The sequence below is a fragment of the Gorilla gorilla genome, chromosome 7, assembly GCF_029281585.2.
Source record: "Gorilla gorilla gorilla isolate KB3781 chromosome 7, NHGRI_mGorGor1-v2.1_pri, whole genome shotgun sequence".
Classification (NCBI taxonomy): Eukaryota; Metazoa; Chordata; class Mammalia; order Primates; family Hominidae; genus Gorilla; species Gorilla gorilla.
In genome coordinates, this window is record NC_073231.2 from 94748928 (window position 1) to 94766239 (window position 17312).

Here is a 17312-nt window from a genome sequence, read left to right on the forward strand (position 1 = left end):
CTAATTTTTAATAAAGTCATGTCTGCAAGCTGATGAACCCTGATAACCTGAAGTTGAGTGTGGCATTTTCCATCAAATTATGTTTGGGTTTTCAAACAGTGGCTTAAAGCAGGTAATTCATTTCCCCCTATGTACTTTACTGGTCAACAGATGGATAGAAGCTATTTTATTAGGGCTTCATGGTCCAGCTATTCAAGTTTCCTGAAGATTTGGTTTCCAGGGAGGGGATGGGAGAGAGAGAAATAGAGGAGAAAATTTTCATATTCAAAACAATTACTAATTAGAAATATTTTATTTGATTGCTTGGGGAACTTACCAAAGTGATTCTCCCTGATATGTTTTATGCTTAAAAAAGGCATTGCAAGTTCAATTTCAGGTCATGTTGTCATATAATATATCTCTACACACAACAGCAACTGCTTCTGACAGAAGTGCTTTTTACTTTTCAAAGCATTACTCAGAAATTTGAAAATCCATGTTGGCATTCTTTACCATTTTCTAATTAGTTCTGCTGGTTTGGTTAGAATGTAGAAACAGAAGGCTAGCAGAACTGTTTAGAAAACGGAAATTTTCACTCAAGGAAATAGATGCGTGAACATGTGTATATGTGTGTGTGTAAGTCCTCTAGTATAACACATAAAACTCTATAATTTAGCTATCGAGTATTTAGCCACTTCCTTGCACCATGCCTTATGGAATTCTTTGGTCTGACTTAAATAAAGACAGGAGTCAAGCCATCTTTTTACTTTTATCTTACTTACCTACTTTTGCCACAAAACATGTTTGTTTGAGGATAAAATTATAAATTAAACTCTAACAACATACTAAAACATAATAGTGTCTAATTCATTCAACATTTAAAGAAAAGCCAGTGTAAAATGATTATTTAAAGCATGAATGGATTAACTAAAATAATTTCTACTGTAAGGAATGAACTAGTATTTGAATAATCTAATCTATTTATTCAGTGTTGCAAACCCAAATCCATAGTGTTTCACGGTGATTTACCATACTAAAGTTTCCTATGCCACTTCTCTGTATGTACTCATATCAGGTCAGCATTTTAAGATTACATCAAATTATGATTGAAGATTTAGGAATAGACACAAAGGATAAGATACAAACACACAGCTAGGCTAATTTAAAAAAAAGAATTCTTTTAACTTTATAGAAGTTGAAATGACAGATCTCAACTTGCAGAAATAAAGAAAATTTCAAAGCGGAGTAACTATTTTCCATAGAAAATGTACTATCAATCAGTTATGAAAAATAAAGTTCCGGCCGGGCGCGGTGGCTCACGCCTGTAATCCCAGCACTTTGGGAGTCCGAGGTGGGTGGATCACCTGAGGTCAGGAGTTCGAGACCAGCCAGACCAACATGGAGAAATCCCGTCTCTACTGAAAATACAAAATTAGCCAGGCGTGGTGACGCATTTCTGCAATTCCAGCTGCTCGGGAGGCTGAGGCAGGAGAATCGCTTGAACCTGGGAGGCAGAGGTTGCAGTGAGCTGAGATTGTGCTATTGCACTCCAGCCTGGGTAACAAGAGTGAAACTCCGTCTCAAAAAAAAAAAGAAAAAGAAAAAGAAAGTTCCTCACTCTTGGTACTATGCTATAGAGAGAGAGAGAGAGAACTTCCATGGACGTGATTTGGGGTCCCTATAGAAAGGACACAAAGTCATTTAATGTTACAGTACATTTGCAGTTAATGTCAGTGGACTGGGAAGTCAGACAATCCATATTCATAAATTTAGTTAATGAAAATAGACTGGCTCCCTGATCCTAGATCCTATAAAAAGTCCCATTGTTGAGCCCATTCTTCTACTAATAGAATTCACTAACACCTGAATATGCAAAGACGTTTGAAGACCTAGTGTTAGCGAATGAAATTCTAACCTTGTTGATAAATAAATTGTTTTCATTAAAGAGGAATGAAATTTGGCTTATCTTACCCAGTCCCTGGCGTACTAGACAGAAGTGTATATAAACCTACTTCATTGATGAAAATGTTATCACCTTTCAATGAAAAGTAAGATCATTAGAGACCCTAAATTATTATAGTAAGGAATTATTCATTTTTCTAGCAATTGAAAGAGATTTATAGATTATTATAAAGATTTTTGCAGTCACAGCAATGGTTTATTGGGTAAGAGTTGTCAGGTGTGCTCACCTAGCCCCAGGCTTTGTTTTCCTTGAATTCAGTTACAGGCATGTGAATCTGGAAGACAAGCAGGGCAAACCGTTAACAGAAATACCTACAGGAGGGCCCAAGCAAGCTCCCGTAAGCAACCTCTCCTAAGGGAAGAGGAATTTGGCACAAGATATATTTACAAACAGTTGATGATAGACTAAAGCCAACATGGATACCAGCATCATGTTGAATTAATGAATGTTAAAAACACAGATGACTGAAAGAAATATTGACTGCATGGATGCATCATTTACAGAATCCACAATCTCTGAATCAAGCAAGTTTTAGAAAAGGCACTGGACCTCCTCTAAAGGTGTAGTGAATGATCTGAGGAAGCAGTTTTCATCTAACCATGGGATGATTTTATCACTGCTATAAAATAGCTGGTTATTATTTTAAGTATTTAAGCAGGAAGCTGTAAGAATCTATCTGAAGGTCTCAAACTCAACATTAACAAAACATCTTTCTCCTTGCTACTCTGAATTGTTGATACCCCAATACAACACAATTCAGTAAAGTCACCATCAATGTAACTGCTCAAATTAACTATTGTGAGAAATTCTTAAATTGTCTTTATCTTATTCAAGCAGTCAACTATGTAAGCAGATATTAGCAATTTTACCTCTAATATATATCCAGATTCTATTCACTTTTATTCATTTCCATCGCTAAAACCCATTTTCAAGTCATAATCGTCTTTTTTCACAGAGACTAGTATAATAGTTTTCTAAATAATCTCCATCTTTTATCCTCTCATGTGTTCTCTTCTGAACACTCAAGGTGATCTTTTAAAAAAGTAAATCAGTTATATTACTACCTTGTGTTAAACCCTCATGATAAATACAATTTAAACTCCATAACAAAACAAAAAAGACAAAGGTCTTTTACAATCTGATCTCTCTCTGAGCACTCTCATTCTGTCATCTAAAGCTAACCTCTTTTTGTTCCTCAAAACGTGCTAGTCATGATTCTACCATAGCACCTTCATATTTGACATTTCTGAACGGAAAGCTCTTGAAACTGACTCTTTTTTGTCTTTCAGATCTTTACTCAAATGAGCATTCAGCCTTCTTGTCAATAAGTTGGATTTTTTTTTTTTGAGGATGCATACATATCTTTAGTTCTAGGAAATATTCTTTTTTATTAATTATGTTTAACTCTATCTTGAAAATTAACAGATACAAAAGCATGTTATCATAATTTTATGGATTTTGACAAACCTGGCACACTCACATAATCAGTATCCAAACTGAAGAAACTGAACACTACTGGCACCCTTATTAACCTTACCCAGATCTCCAATTCTGTCACAGTCCACTAAATAGAAACCAAACACTATTCGGAATGATGACACCATATATCAGTTGTGTTGGGTTTTAAGTTTATATAAATGGAATCTTATAGTGTGCATTTTCTACGATTGTCTTGTTCCCCTCAACATTCTTTGTGAGATCTAACCATTTTATTATTTCATGTAATTTTAGCTCTTTCATTCTCATTATTGTATAGCATTTAACTGTATGAATATATCTATTGTATAGCATTTAACTGTATGAATATATCAACATGCATTTTCCATTCTACTTTTAATTTGCATTCATATAGTTTAAAATTGTAGGTAATTGTTAATAGTGTTGCCATGAAGATTCCAGAGTATGTCTTTTTATGGGCATATGAATATAAATGAGCTTTACTTTTCCTAGGAATTACATAAGAAAGGAATTACTAGGTCTTAAGTTATGCAAATGTTCAGATTCTCAGCTTCGGGAGACACTGCCAATAGCTTTTTAAAGTGGTGGTACCAATTTGCATTCTTCATGACTGTGTATGAAAATTCAGTTTGTTCAACATTTTTACCAATAGTTGGTTCTGTCTTGTCATTGTTACTGTTGTTAGTCCTACTGAGGGTGTCATAGTAATGTATTATGAATTGAAATGACATTTTCTTGATGATTAATGGTTTTGAGCTCCTTTCCATATATTCATTAGTCATTCAGGTATCTTCTATTCTCAATTGCCTAATTCAGGTCTTTTGCCCATTTGCAGGGGGAGTAGCTTAGTTAGAAGTTTTTTTAAAAAAAATAATATTTTAATATTTTATGTTTATTGAACATATAGTCACACAATTAAAAACTAAATAATTTTGTTAAAACAAAAGACATATTACAAGGGAAAAAATGGCAGAAATCTTCTCAATTTTATCTTTTTTTCTCCCAAAGGCAACCAATTTCAACTCTTTTGGTAGTTGTCATTGGCCTTAGAGTTCATATTTCTAAAAAGCATGCTGGTACACTAATGAGTTTTTTTTTTTTTCTGTCTCTATGGCTGCATAGTGTTGTTCAGTTAACAAATAATTATTTTCTGAAGTGTCAAGATAAATTTGAAGGAGAAGAATTAGAAGTATGTGTTCAACCCACCATCTTGGCTGGAACTCTCAGTGTTATATTTCTGAGTGAGTATACTTTCATTGTATAAATGTATGTTTATATTCAGATGCAGTATAGCTACAGCCTCCATTTTCTCTATCACTGGAACTCAGGCCTAGGTATATCTAGTAGGTATGGACCAGTTATTTCATAGTAATTTATCTTCATTCAAAATTACTTATTGGTGCAAGGTTTGAGGCAAATTATGCCAATTATACTTAAACATAATAGTGCTTATGTTAATATAAAGTTGTGTTTATTTGCATAGATATAGACTGGCCCCATGTTTACCAAATATTTCCTTATTACAACATGCTATATGAGTCAACCTTATTATACTTAATTATTATGCCATGTTTTATTTATGTTGTCCTATTCTATAATTAAATAAATACGTAATGCTTATTATTTAAAATACTGCCATGTTTACTTACCTCAACATCAATTATTTTAAAATGCCTGAACAGTTTTTGGGTAGTACAAACTATTTTATTATGTTTTTAGAAACTCATGTCTATCAGCCAAAGTAGAAAGTACATAATAAATTATTTAAAAATATTAAATATGTTATATAACCAAAAAGTCTTTTTTAATGATCATAAAAATATTGACGTCATAAAAACACAACTCAATGTGAATCGAATATAAAACTAATGCTTGGAAGTGTAAGAGTCTATTCTTAATTTGTGTAACATTTAAGGTTTTACCTAACCAATGTGCATTTTTAGAAATTTAACCTACTTGCATTTTATTCTAGCTTTTTGCCTCCTCTCTAACAAAATATTTAGGATCCTATGTTCTTTTTCTTTAATAATATTTTAGATCAGACACACAACTAAGAAAACATCAAGAAAGATAAAAATATAGTATTTTTCAATTTGGATTTTCATATCTTATGTCCTTCAGTTAGTCCAGTTTTTTTATCCGTATGGATAAAAGCTGCTATTTTTATCTTCAGAATCTTGGGATACTTCAGAGAACAATTCTCAAACAACTTCTTCAAACTGACAGCCTTCAAGGAACTATGCAGGATAGATGGGTGGCCAAATGACAAGCTTGGAAAGCTACAAGGGAATGCTACCTGCTCCTCTCCGTCCATTCTTTGCTCTCTACTCTGAACTCCATGTCTTCCACCAAGGTTCACTTCACCACTGTGTCATTAAAATGTTCAGTACCAATATGCAGACTGTCCGCAATGATAGGTATAAACTGTTCAAGAAGACACCCATTTCTAGCAAAATTTCTGACTCCTTTCAAAATAAAAATTGGCCCTCTTACAGTAATTTCACACTGATATATGGCAGGGATTAATCCAAAATGCCTGCATATATTCAGGATAGCTTTCCTGAGTTGATTGGTCTTTGACTGTGAAATTTTAACTACAAAAATCAAGTTAATGAATCATATGTGTATGTACAAAGACATTCACTGTCAGCTGACCTGTGAAAACGTAAATCATATTACCAGTATGGGGATTATTATTATAAAAGAAATCTTTATGTAGAGAAGAATTACTAATGAGTCAAAGCAAACTCTCCCTTTTAATGAACAATTCCTGAAATGTTTCATAATGCAGGAAAAATTCCAGTCTGTCTACAACCCTTTCCCTATAGCTCTGTGGTTCTGTATGATAATGAGGGAAATTTATTATTGCTATTTCTGAAAATCCTAACAACTGCAATAAAATATAAAAAATATTTAAAAATCAGTGTGAATATTCACATTTTGTATGGTTCCTAAATATTTAATTATTTAATATCTTCAAATAATCAGCACCTTTTCTTTATTTATTTTTTGATGTCGCCTTATTTATGATTTTCGCTGGAAGCTAGGAGAGCTCTAAGAAGTGGAAAGATATATTATTGTATTGCGGAGTCCCAAACCCCCAGGACGGGGACTGGTACCAGTCCATGGTCTGTTAGGAACAGAGCCACACAGCAGGAGGTCAGGGGCCTGCCAGCGAGCATTACATTATTGCCTGAGCTCCATCTGCTGTCAGATGAGTGATGGCATTAGATCTTGTAGGAACAGGAACCCTATTGTGAATTGTGTATGTAAGGGATCTAGGTGGTGTGGTCCTTATGAGAATCTAATGCCTGATGATCTGAGATGGAACAGTTTCATCCCGAAATGTTACCCCCGCTGCCGCCCATCCTGAAAAAATTGCCTCCACAAAACTGGCCCGTGGTGCCAAAAAGGCTGGGGACTGCTGCTATATTGCGTATTAAATCCTGATATTTTTATTTGATTCATTTATTTCACTTTAAAGAGTCAAAAAAGAATAGACTTCTTTTATATTTTCAGAATTTCAAATACAAATTATAAATTATGAAAATAATAAATATTACTCCTAATAAATATTTTTAATGTTATCAGTTTTCAAAAAGCTTTAATTGAGAACCTGGGAAATGTTATATTTCATTTTGCTCTTGAACAGCTAATAATGTATAACAGGCTATTAATTTTTTTTCTATTTCATCTTCCAATATAAATTTCCTTTTTGTGAATTGAGTCAATTGAGGAAATAAATTATTTGACCTGGGTTATCTACACTTTGTCTCCAAAGCAGAAACTGTTGTTCCGTTTCTTCAGGCTGCTCTTTTCTTTTTGTATTTATGCCAGTTAAAGTAGAGAAAGAAAAATGAGAACAAGAAAAATAAAGTTCACATGGGTAGATGTCTATGGAAAATTAAATATCTAAGGATGCAAATTTATTTTTCTGCATGCATGTACATGTGAATGAATATGAACACAGTATATTGCATTTATATTCTATTCTGTTTCTTTAGGATTTAAAAGTTACTATGTTGTACTATTCTTAAATTAAGATTTATTTAATGATGTTGTTGGATTTTGGAGGGGTTCTCCATAGAATAACAGGCTCTCTTTCAGATTTTCTAAATTCTTTCCCCAACCACAACTCATCACAATTTTTGCAAAGGATTGAATGGTACATTAGAGACCTTCCAGAATATTTGTACTGATTAATTTTAAAGGTATAAGATGCTAGGAGAAAGATTATTTGACATGATTTCCTACTGAAATCTTCCCTGTATTTGTGGATGCATAATCGAAAATTCTTTAACATGACACAGTAGCATTGCTGTTTGATTTGTCTTTAAATTCCTATATTTAAATAAACTGTGGCAGAAAAAGGAACTTCTGGTAGAGAAATCTGTTTACCTCCACATCCTCTGGATGCGATAGCAGGGCAGATAGCTTTTCTGTCTGGACTAAGATAAGTGATTTCTATCTGCCAAGTGAGTAGCAGCAGGAGGCTGAACATCATTATTTGACTTCCCAGATTGTCCCAAAGCTGCTGTGTTAAATGTCCAATCAAAACAGCTAACATTTACAAGTGGTGAAGTTAATTTACTACAAATGGCGGTGATATAGTTTATAATATCTTTTTTTTTTTTTGAGGCTGAGTCTCACTCCACTCCATTGCCCAGGCTGGAGTGCAGTGGGGCAGTCTCGGCTCACTGCAACCTCCACCTCCCAGGCTCAAGCGATTCTCCTGCCTCAGACTCCCAAGTAGCTGAGACTACAGGCGCATGCCACCACACCCGGCTAATTTTTGTAGTTTTAGTAGAGACGGGGTTTCACCATATTGGCCAGGCTGGTCTCGATCTCCTGACCTCGTGATCTGCCCGCCTCGGCCTCCCAAAGTGCTGGGATTACAAGTGTGAGCCACCGCACCCGGCCTAGTTTATAATATCTTATAGGATGTTCACATTACAAAGAAATTTCAAGGTGATACATGATGACAGGCTTTTACCATTTGTGAGAGAAGAAAGTCTTTCTCTAATAATAACGTTCCTAAATTTTTTTTAAATCATCAATTTTTGGATTGTAGTATAGATTGGCACTCCAAAGTCCTTTTCGTTCAGAATCCATTCTCCCTATTTCCCCCTGGCCTGCCCTGTCCCCCTCGCAATCCCACTGTCCCACTGCTGCCCCCGTCATACTTCCACCCCATGTAATTATCTTCCTTGCTAGGTGGTGACCATTGAAGCCCCTTCTAGAAAACAACAAGGCCATGACCCTCCAAAATATACTTTGAAAACTTCAATATCCCAGACATATTAAATAAAGATAGATGGATTTGCAACCCTAAAATCTGTTTTATTGACAAGCTATTATATTGACTTCCACACCTTGCTGAGTTAGAGAAGCACACTGTAGTTCACTCTCTTTCCCAAAATACAAACTCCTCCTATGGTATCCTTAACAGAAGTTTGCCTTTCCTGTGTTTGAAATTGCAATAGATAATTTTCCAAGGGAGACTACTTCCTTATTAGACACGAGAACTATTTGGAGGTTCATTCTTCTCATAGAGACTGTGCTTACTTCACTAATAACTTTTAGCAATTTTATTCTTACTTTTGTCCTCCATAGAAGCTTAGCCAGGTTTCTTTCTTTTCTTTTTTTTTTTTACTTGAATGACAAGATAAAAGTGACTAAAACAATAACATTTTTAAGACGTATGATAATAGAAAATGCCCTTTCAGTGCATGAAATTGGTCAGCATAACTAGAAAACTATCTCTCTTCCAAATGTATTTGTGTTCCAAACCATCAAAAGAACAGAAAATGTGAGATATAGAGATATTGGATGACATATAACTCACCAGTCATTTGTATTTAAATGAAACTTCTGTTTCTTGCAAGTTTCTTACACTAGATTTTAAAAAGTGCCATAGCATGAGAATATTTTGAAGGAAGTCTCAAAACGATGGTTTCAAATACAATTCTACATTATATATGGCTAAGTAGTTAATTTATTAAATATAAATGTGTTAATTTGGAAGACAGGTTATGGTTTGTAGATCCTTTAATGCCATTTAAACTACTATTAATGTTATTTTTATTTGGCAGAAATCAAATTATTTTGGTTAAAGGTATGGCAAAAATAAAATAAATAATACATATTTTATGAGATTCGTTTGATGAATTCTAACTATTGGAGGCTTGCTTTGTTCTGGGATTTATAGACATCGAAGGAAGGAAATGATAAGATAAAAGATTTATCTTAAACTGTAGGTAGTACCAGGGCAGGGGTTTAGGTCTACCTTGTTCATTGATATACCTCAACCAAATAGAATAATTCCTGGAAAATAGCAGATTCTCACAAATATTTTTGTTTGAAACCAAATTCGATAGTTATAACCTTACTCTACCTTCAAACTAATATAGCAGTTCAGCATGAAACTCATATAACTCACAGAAATATGAATTGCAGATGAAGGAAATCTCCCTATCACATGTCCACAAGGATGCCTCTAGAATTAGAATATTGCTCACATAACTACGTTGAATGTTTACTTAATAGATATTTAACAAAAAATTACTATGTGGCACAACTGCTCTGATGTTGGGTTAAAATGGAGAATGTGCTACATCTAGATGCTTCTCTTAAGAAATTATGGTTTGGTTTAGGTAGATAGGCAAAGAGAAAATCACAATAAATGCTAGTAAGTACTATTTAAAAAGATTTATGTGAGACAGTGGTGGTTCCCTGTTCTTACTCATGATTCATCCTACATCTTGATAGAATGTTGCTACTGCTTAGCACTAGAGAATTTATTTTATTTTCTAAATATTAATTAAATTATTATTTATTTTTCCAAAAACACATGAGGTCTTCTTAGCCCAATTCCAGGCTTAAATTTCTTAATGATTTCTTCATATTAGCATGCCATATAAAGCTCTCTTTGTAGTGTCTTTGAAAATAATCTAGGCCCTGTTTTATTTAGTTAACAAGATATATATGCATCATTATTGGAGCATCTACCATGCCACATCTTGAACAGCAGATGAATTTACATTCAGAGACACATGGATCATTAAAAGATTCTTTAACAATACTCCAACCTAAAGAACTCAACTCTTTAACTTAATTAGTTTTTTGTTTGTTTGTTTGTTTTGCCCACTGGCAACTCTATCTGCCCTCACATCAGTACCTGAATACATAATCAATTCTAACCCTTCATCATTTAAGGACTCACTATATAGCATTTCATTTGGAGCCAGCAGATCTAGGTTTCTAAACTCAGCATCTTACCAGCAAATTATTTTATCTTTTCTCTGATAAATGGTAACAATGAGCTTGGAATAAGAATTCAGTAATTACTACATCATAGATTTGTTATGATTAGTCAAATTAGTCAAATTTGTTAAATTAGATCACGTGTATAAAATATCCTGCTGCAAAACAACTGGTAAATAGTAGATGTTCAATAAAATGGTTCCATAGACACTTCTTTTACAGAATTAAAAAAAAAATCTCTTCTTCCTCATTCAGCCATCTGCTATCTTTTTTCTTATGAATCCCGACCCTTGGTATAACCTTGCTTTCTCTCCCATCACGACTTTGCCACCACTAAGTTTGTACCTGTCCTATGGTTTTTACAACACTTCATCTTTTAGTATAATTGTTTGACTACCAGCATGCTCTCCTAGTTGCCCTTGAAAATAAGAAAAAGGCTTACTAGTATTTATAGATTTTGATATCTAAGAGAGTGTCTGTTCCATAGCAAATGTTTAAGAAGTGTTCAATAAGTGGATTTATTTATTGAATGCCTACTATTTTATAGATACCATGCTAATTTATAAATAAACACAAATGACACAAAACAGACAAGGTGCTAGACCATTCAGTGGTATAGACATGTACATAGGCAATTGAAATAGAAGTTTTGTCTGAACTGAGATACAGTGCCTTGTGATTGGAAGCACTGAAGGAAGACTATATCACAAACAAAGTCAGGAAAAGCCTTTCTGGAAGAATGTTTATCTATTTCCGGACCTAAGAATAAGCAGAAATCACGCACACACAAAGATGAGTATCTCCAGATGAAAGATTGGAAATGCAAAGATATGTACAACGGGAAGAAAGCATGACATACTTGGGACACCCTGGAGCAAGTTCACAGAGGAAAGTGTGAATCCATTTTGAACATGTGCATATTTGTGGCACCTGGAGGAATATATAGGGAGATGGAGACTCGATAATTGTATGAAGAATCATGAAGCCTCTTATTAATGTCTGTTGGGTGGGGCATAGCTATTTAGGTATCAATGGCAACTGAAGCTTAGAAACTATCTAGGAGAACTGAGGAGAGTAAGGAAATAAAGGCTTTTGAGCAGAGCTTGAGGAAAAACCAACAATCAATGAAGAAACATTCTAAAAAAATAAATAAAATATTATAAATATTTAAACCTTATGCATAATTTTGTTTTAATACTAAAATGCCTTGTTCTCAGATCTCTCTTCTAACCTACTTTTTCAATTGTTTATAGTCTTATTTATTTTTACCAATACTTACTCAGATATTTTATTTACATTTTCTCAAAAGTATTCATTCTAGTTATTTTCTGAGTGTTTTAGCTAGTTTACCCTTTAGGGAGAATGTACTAACAGTGCAGCAAGGTTGTGTTTAATAGGAGAATGGGGGTGGATAGGAGAGTTGGGAGGAATAGAGAAGATCAGGAATAAATTATGTAAGTAGAAATAGTAAAGGTCAACAAGATGAATTCATTTTTATAAAATATTTTAGAGCAGAATGATAATTTTTAAAAAATGACCAACATTGCTATCATTAATTTTGGGGGGGACATCCAATGAAAACATATACTAACTGTTCATGGTGGCCAAGGCAAGTTTGCAAATTGAATTATGAATGGAATTTCCAAAAGGGAAAATTTTTATGTTAGGGTATTTTACAAAGACAGACAAGTCTTGTATTATTTCTAAGCATCTATTATTATATAATTCTATATCATTTGTGGAGATTTAATTTACTTGACAAGAAAGAAGATCATTTTCTTTTTGAGAACCCAATCTTCTAGTCACTTGCAATGATCTACAAATTTAAATGCGCCCAAATTGGTGTGTTCCATAGTTGAAATCATTTCCTATACTAGCACCAGTGTTAATTCCAGTGAGATAATATATTTAAAAAACCTGGAGGATTTTTTTCATTATCTTATTGTTAGGAAGATGGTATAAAATATTATGTCTGGATTTTAGAAAGCCATTTAACAAACATTTATCCTTGTGAATAAAATGGAGAAATATAGATGGAATAATAACAGAGTTATTTGAATCAATAGGGAGTAGGAGGTAAGAGCCCAAAGGATATTGGTTATTATTTGTTTTAGTAATAATAAATTAAAATTAATAATTATTAAAATACCACATTTTAAGTGTTCACTATATACCATATACTCTGCTAAACCATTTATGTGTGTGAGGTATCACATAATGGCAACATGTGTGGAAAAGAGACTTTAGCTCACATGAGTCAAAAAATGTGATGAGCTTGCCAGAATATCTTATGGAGAATGAAGCTCTAAGAGTAGAGTATTTGCTTGATTAAAAAGAGCATACTAATCCTTGGAGAACTGGAGTTCAGGTCTGGGCATTCTGCTTTTGAGAGATTTTGACACACTAGCCAGAGGTGTGACTGGGCCAGTGTGGGAATTCACAGCCATGCCCTGTAAAAAGCAAGCAATTCCTGGTAGAATTCCGTATATGCTGAGTTCTCTGGCAAGTATTCTTTATTTTAAAAATCAGTTAACAGGACACATTGCTACTCTCCCTGGGGCCCATCCCACTGATGAACATTACAGACAAGTTTTTTCCTCTGAGACAAGCAGCATATGGAGTGAAAACTTAATTAAAGCAGTGACAGAGCTAAGAGAAGGAAAACAGAGAAGGCAGAAGGAGATAGTGATGCAGAAAGACTGAGACAAGAGGAATAAAGAAACCAGGAGAGAGAATTAGAGACCTGCTGAGAAGGTAGAAAATTCTGGTCTCTCACCCATATTTCCAGTGACAATACTTTCAGTGCCTGCCTAACAACATTCTTCTTGAAAATATATTCATTAGTCAGTTATTCACTGATATTTTCTGAGAGTCAACCACTTCTCATCTATTATTCTAGGAGCAGGAATATAGCAGTGAATATGGGAGAGAAAGCCCTGGCTCTCCTGGAATGTATATTCTAGTGGAATGAAATAAAATACTTACAATTTTGTTTTTATTTATATTTTAAAGTGTTATATTCAATGCCTCATTAAAAATGCATTGTAGAGAGGCCAACGTGGGAGCAGGGAGACTCAGCAAGATTATTGCAGTCACTCAAGACAAAGATAAACTTAGGACAAAAATAACAGTGAGGAGATAAAACTGAGTGGAGAGAGGTGGATGAGAAGTGAATGGATTTGGGATACATTTTATTGGTAGAGTAAAAAAATCTAGTGATGGTGGATATGAAGGGATGGGCTAGAGAATAAATAAAAGCAATTTCTAGAATTTTGGCTGGAGCAAATATGTAGATTGCAATGCCTTGTAGCGACAAGGATTAAAATTGGGGAAGAATGAAGGATAAACAAGGTCAAGGTTTAAGATACAGATTAGACATACTAGAGGAAATATAAAGTTAGCAACTGTTAAGTATGAGTTTGGAATTCAGAGTTATTCTTGGAATGAAGAAACATATTCGGAAATCATTGACTTGCACATGGTACTTACATTTTAGATAGAGAAAGTAGTGCAAGGCAGGCCTCAGGGACACTAACACTGAGTGGTTAAGCAGTAAATAATTTCAAATGAGTCTGAGAATAAAAAGAAAAACCAGATGAGTGAGGGTTCCCAGAAACCAAGAGAGGGTGTTTCCAAAAGAAAAGAATCATTAATTCTGTCACATGCTTTTGAGAAATCAAGTAAGAAATTTAAAGGAGATAATTTACCATGCATTTAGAACCATATATTCATTGGTTATCTGGACTCTGACAATTTGTGGAGTGATAGGAATTAAATAAAGTATGATTTAAGTGGATTTTGAGGAAAGAATGTGAGGTGAGAAAGAGTATATAGCAATTACAGATATTTTTTTCAACAAGTTTAAAGACAAGCAAAGAACTTAGTCATAACTGTGCATATGAGGGATTGATTTGATTTGTATTCCGTAAAATCAGTGAGGCAAGGGCATGTTTGTGCACTTATGAACTGATGGGAACAATTATGTAGAATTGTCAAAATGCATGCAGTAGATAAGTGCTATCAGCAGGTGTGCAGTCATAAGGATGAAGGTGAGGGGATGGGGCATACAGGTCAAGGGCAATAGTGGGCATGAGGTAGGAGCAGGAAGACCTAATGTATAGAGTGGGAGGAGGGAGGACACAGGAGGGCCACAAATGCTAAAAACTGAAGTATTTATGATCAAAGAATGTGAGAGTTTCTTTTTATTTTAACGTGAGTTTGTTCCTTCATGACTGTAATTTTTCCCTCATGGCATAACCTGGGAAGCAGAGTTCTGTGGGGTTCTAAAGGGAAGAAACAAGGCTCAGTTTAAATCCCTTCTAAATCAAGAACTGGGGATTGCTCTAAAGAAGACCCACACAATTGGCCCTATTTACCTGAAGACTACTAATGAGCAAGAGACAGACCTGTTCCCCCAAATGGGCAATATAGTGAAGGAACCAGTCAGAGTGAAGATACGTGGGTTTTAGAGTTTGAATAGGAGAAAGCAGCAGATAAAAGGAAAATGCTTTACTCTGTCATGAAAAAGAATTTCTGAATGGCAGCAGAAGGCAAAAATAGTATTAATGGCTGTGAATTAGAGGAAGAAAGATGTCAGTTGTCATAAAGAAAACCTTAAATATAGACAGCTCATTAGTTTCAGCAGTCTATAAGTGTTCAAGTTAATATTGATTGATCTCATGGAGATTGAAGATACATTTTAGAGACAAGCTTTATGTGAGTCTTAGAGAAAATGAAAAGGCTAACTCAAGATTTATTCTAATTCTGAGATTTCAGAGATTCTGTTATTATCAATACTAGGTTCCCAAAAGGGCTCATGATAGAAGGAGAAATAATATTAATCATCAGGATCTACACATTAATGGAATTATGCAAAAGAAAATGTCTTTATAAATTATAAATTTCTTTGTAAAGAAAGCGATTTTATTATTCAGAAATTATTTTTATATCATTACCTTTTGGGACACAGCAATTCTATGAATTTATATGGCAGTTATTATTATCACCAATTTTATAAATAGCAAAATTAAAGCTAAAAATTGTAGTGACATCAGCAACATGGACAAATGTGGATCTTCTTGCTCTTCTTCCACCCATGGATATGCCAAATAAACATCTACTTGTAGATCAATTCCCTCTGAGAGGACATCATAGACAAGTTGAGAGACTTCTACCCATTGGGCAACTGAGCATCCACCCCAAACAAGTAGAAAAAGGTGAGGAACACTAGGGTATAGATCCCACCCTGGACACTGTACCATACAACTGAGAAAGAAACCCTCAAACTCTGCTTCTCTCTGTGGAAAGTTTGTACCTCACGTGTAGCATTGTAACTCTAAGGCTCTCCACAATTTGGCCCTTAAATAATGAACCCTGGGAGCAGAGGAGATTAGACACATATGAGTCTCTGTAGACCACAGGAAAAAAGTAGCAGCTTGATATGAAAGCATGAGCACTTCTAGGGACTTTGTCCCCTAGGAGCAGAGCAGAGAAGGAGTTTAAGAAACGAAGCCCCATGTTTCTACTTGGAAGTGGATAATAACCCATTCATCCAATGGCTACTTGTTGGGCTGGCTCCTAACTAACTTGCATTGGGATGTTAAAGAGACAGACAAGCATTAGCCTGGCCAACAACCTAAGAAGCAGACTAGTTCCTTTGAGTCTGCTCTCATGGCTCACCCTAGCAAAAATTCCATATAACTTAATCCCTCCTGGAAGGAGTTTATTTCCTCATTAAGTGCCCCAACTTTTAAAGCTCCCACCTAAGGGAATACATCCTAAACCTCCTAGCTCAAAAGCAAAAAAAGACGAAGTATATGTGAGTATATCTAGACCACAAAAATGTGTCAGGTTTATATGGATGTGGAAGCACTTGTATGGGCTTCATTTCCCAGAAGTAGTACAGAAAAGAGGCTTTGAAAATGCAGCTCCCTGGTTCCTTCTGTTAGATGTTATGCAGCAACTGCTCCAAATTGCACAGCTACCTCCCAAAGGACTCAGTCCTAAACTTCTTAGCTCTGGAAACAAAATGAGTAGGCATCCACGAGTCTCTCTAGATCACAGAATAGAGAGGTAATTTTAAATGGATGTGCAAACACTTGCGGGGGCTATATTCTCTGGGGGCAGTGCAGAAAGGGGTTGGGAATGTGTAACTCCCCTTTTCTCTCTGAAGGGATTTACAACACTCACGTTCGGTGTCTACTTGATAATCTGGCTTCTAATAAACTTGCATCAGGAAGCTAACGGAGAAAACAAACCACAGCCCACCAGTAGCTAGAGTCAAAGCTCAACACCTCATAAGCATTCCCTCTCTCTCACCCCAGTGATAAATCTAGGCCTACCTACTTTTTTCTAGAAAGTTTGATCATGCAGCAAGTGCAACAACTTCTTTTACTGAAAAAATTTTCTCCTTAATGGACTAGCTCTATGAGTAGATGGGGCTATGCATTTCTGAATGGCACTATACCATATAAAACAAAGACATAGATGTACAATGGGGACGTTTCTAGCAGCTGTCTCCCCAGGATCAGAGGGCACAGCCTGAATGTGAAAACAGACATTTTCCACAAATCCTCTACTCAGCTTAGTGCAGGAAGTGTGAGCAAAAAGACTCATGCTTAGCCTCACCATGATTATAGAAAGACCTGAA

General features: G+C 34.9%; 1 long non-coding RNA gene across 1 annotated transcript in view; it reads left to right on the forward strand.

The window, feature by feature from the left end:
• LOC134759106 (uncharacterized) overlaps nucleotides 1–7756 on the forward strand; it is a 61637-nt gene extending 53881 nt beyond the window's left edge. Inside the window, exons 4-5 of the long non-coding RNA XR_010135008.1 lie at nucleotides 4523–4641; nucleotides 5574–7756. This is a non-coding gene — a long non-coding RNA (uncharacterized lncRNA). The remainder of the gene's footprint in view (nucleotides 1–4522; nucleotides 4642–5573) is intronic.
• Nucleotides 7757–17312: the final 9556 nt, after the last annotated feature.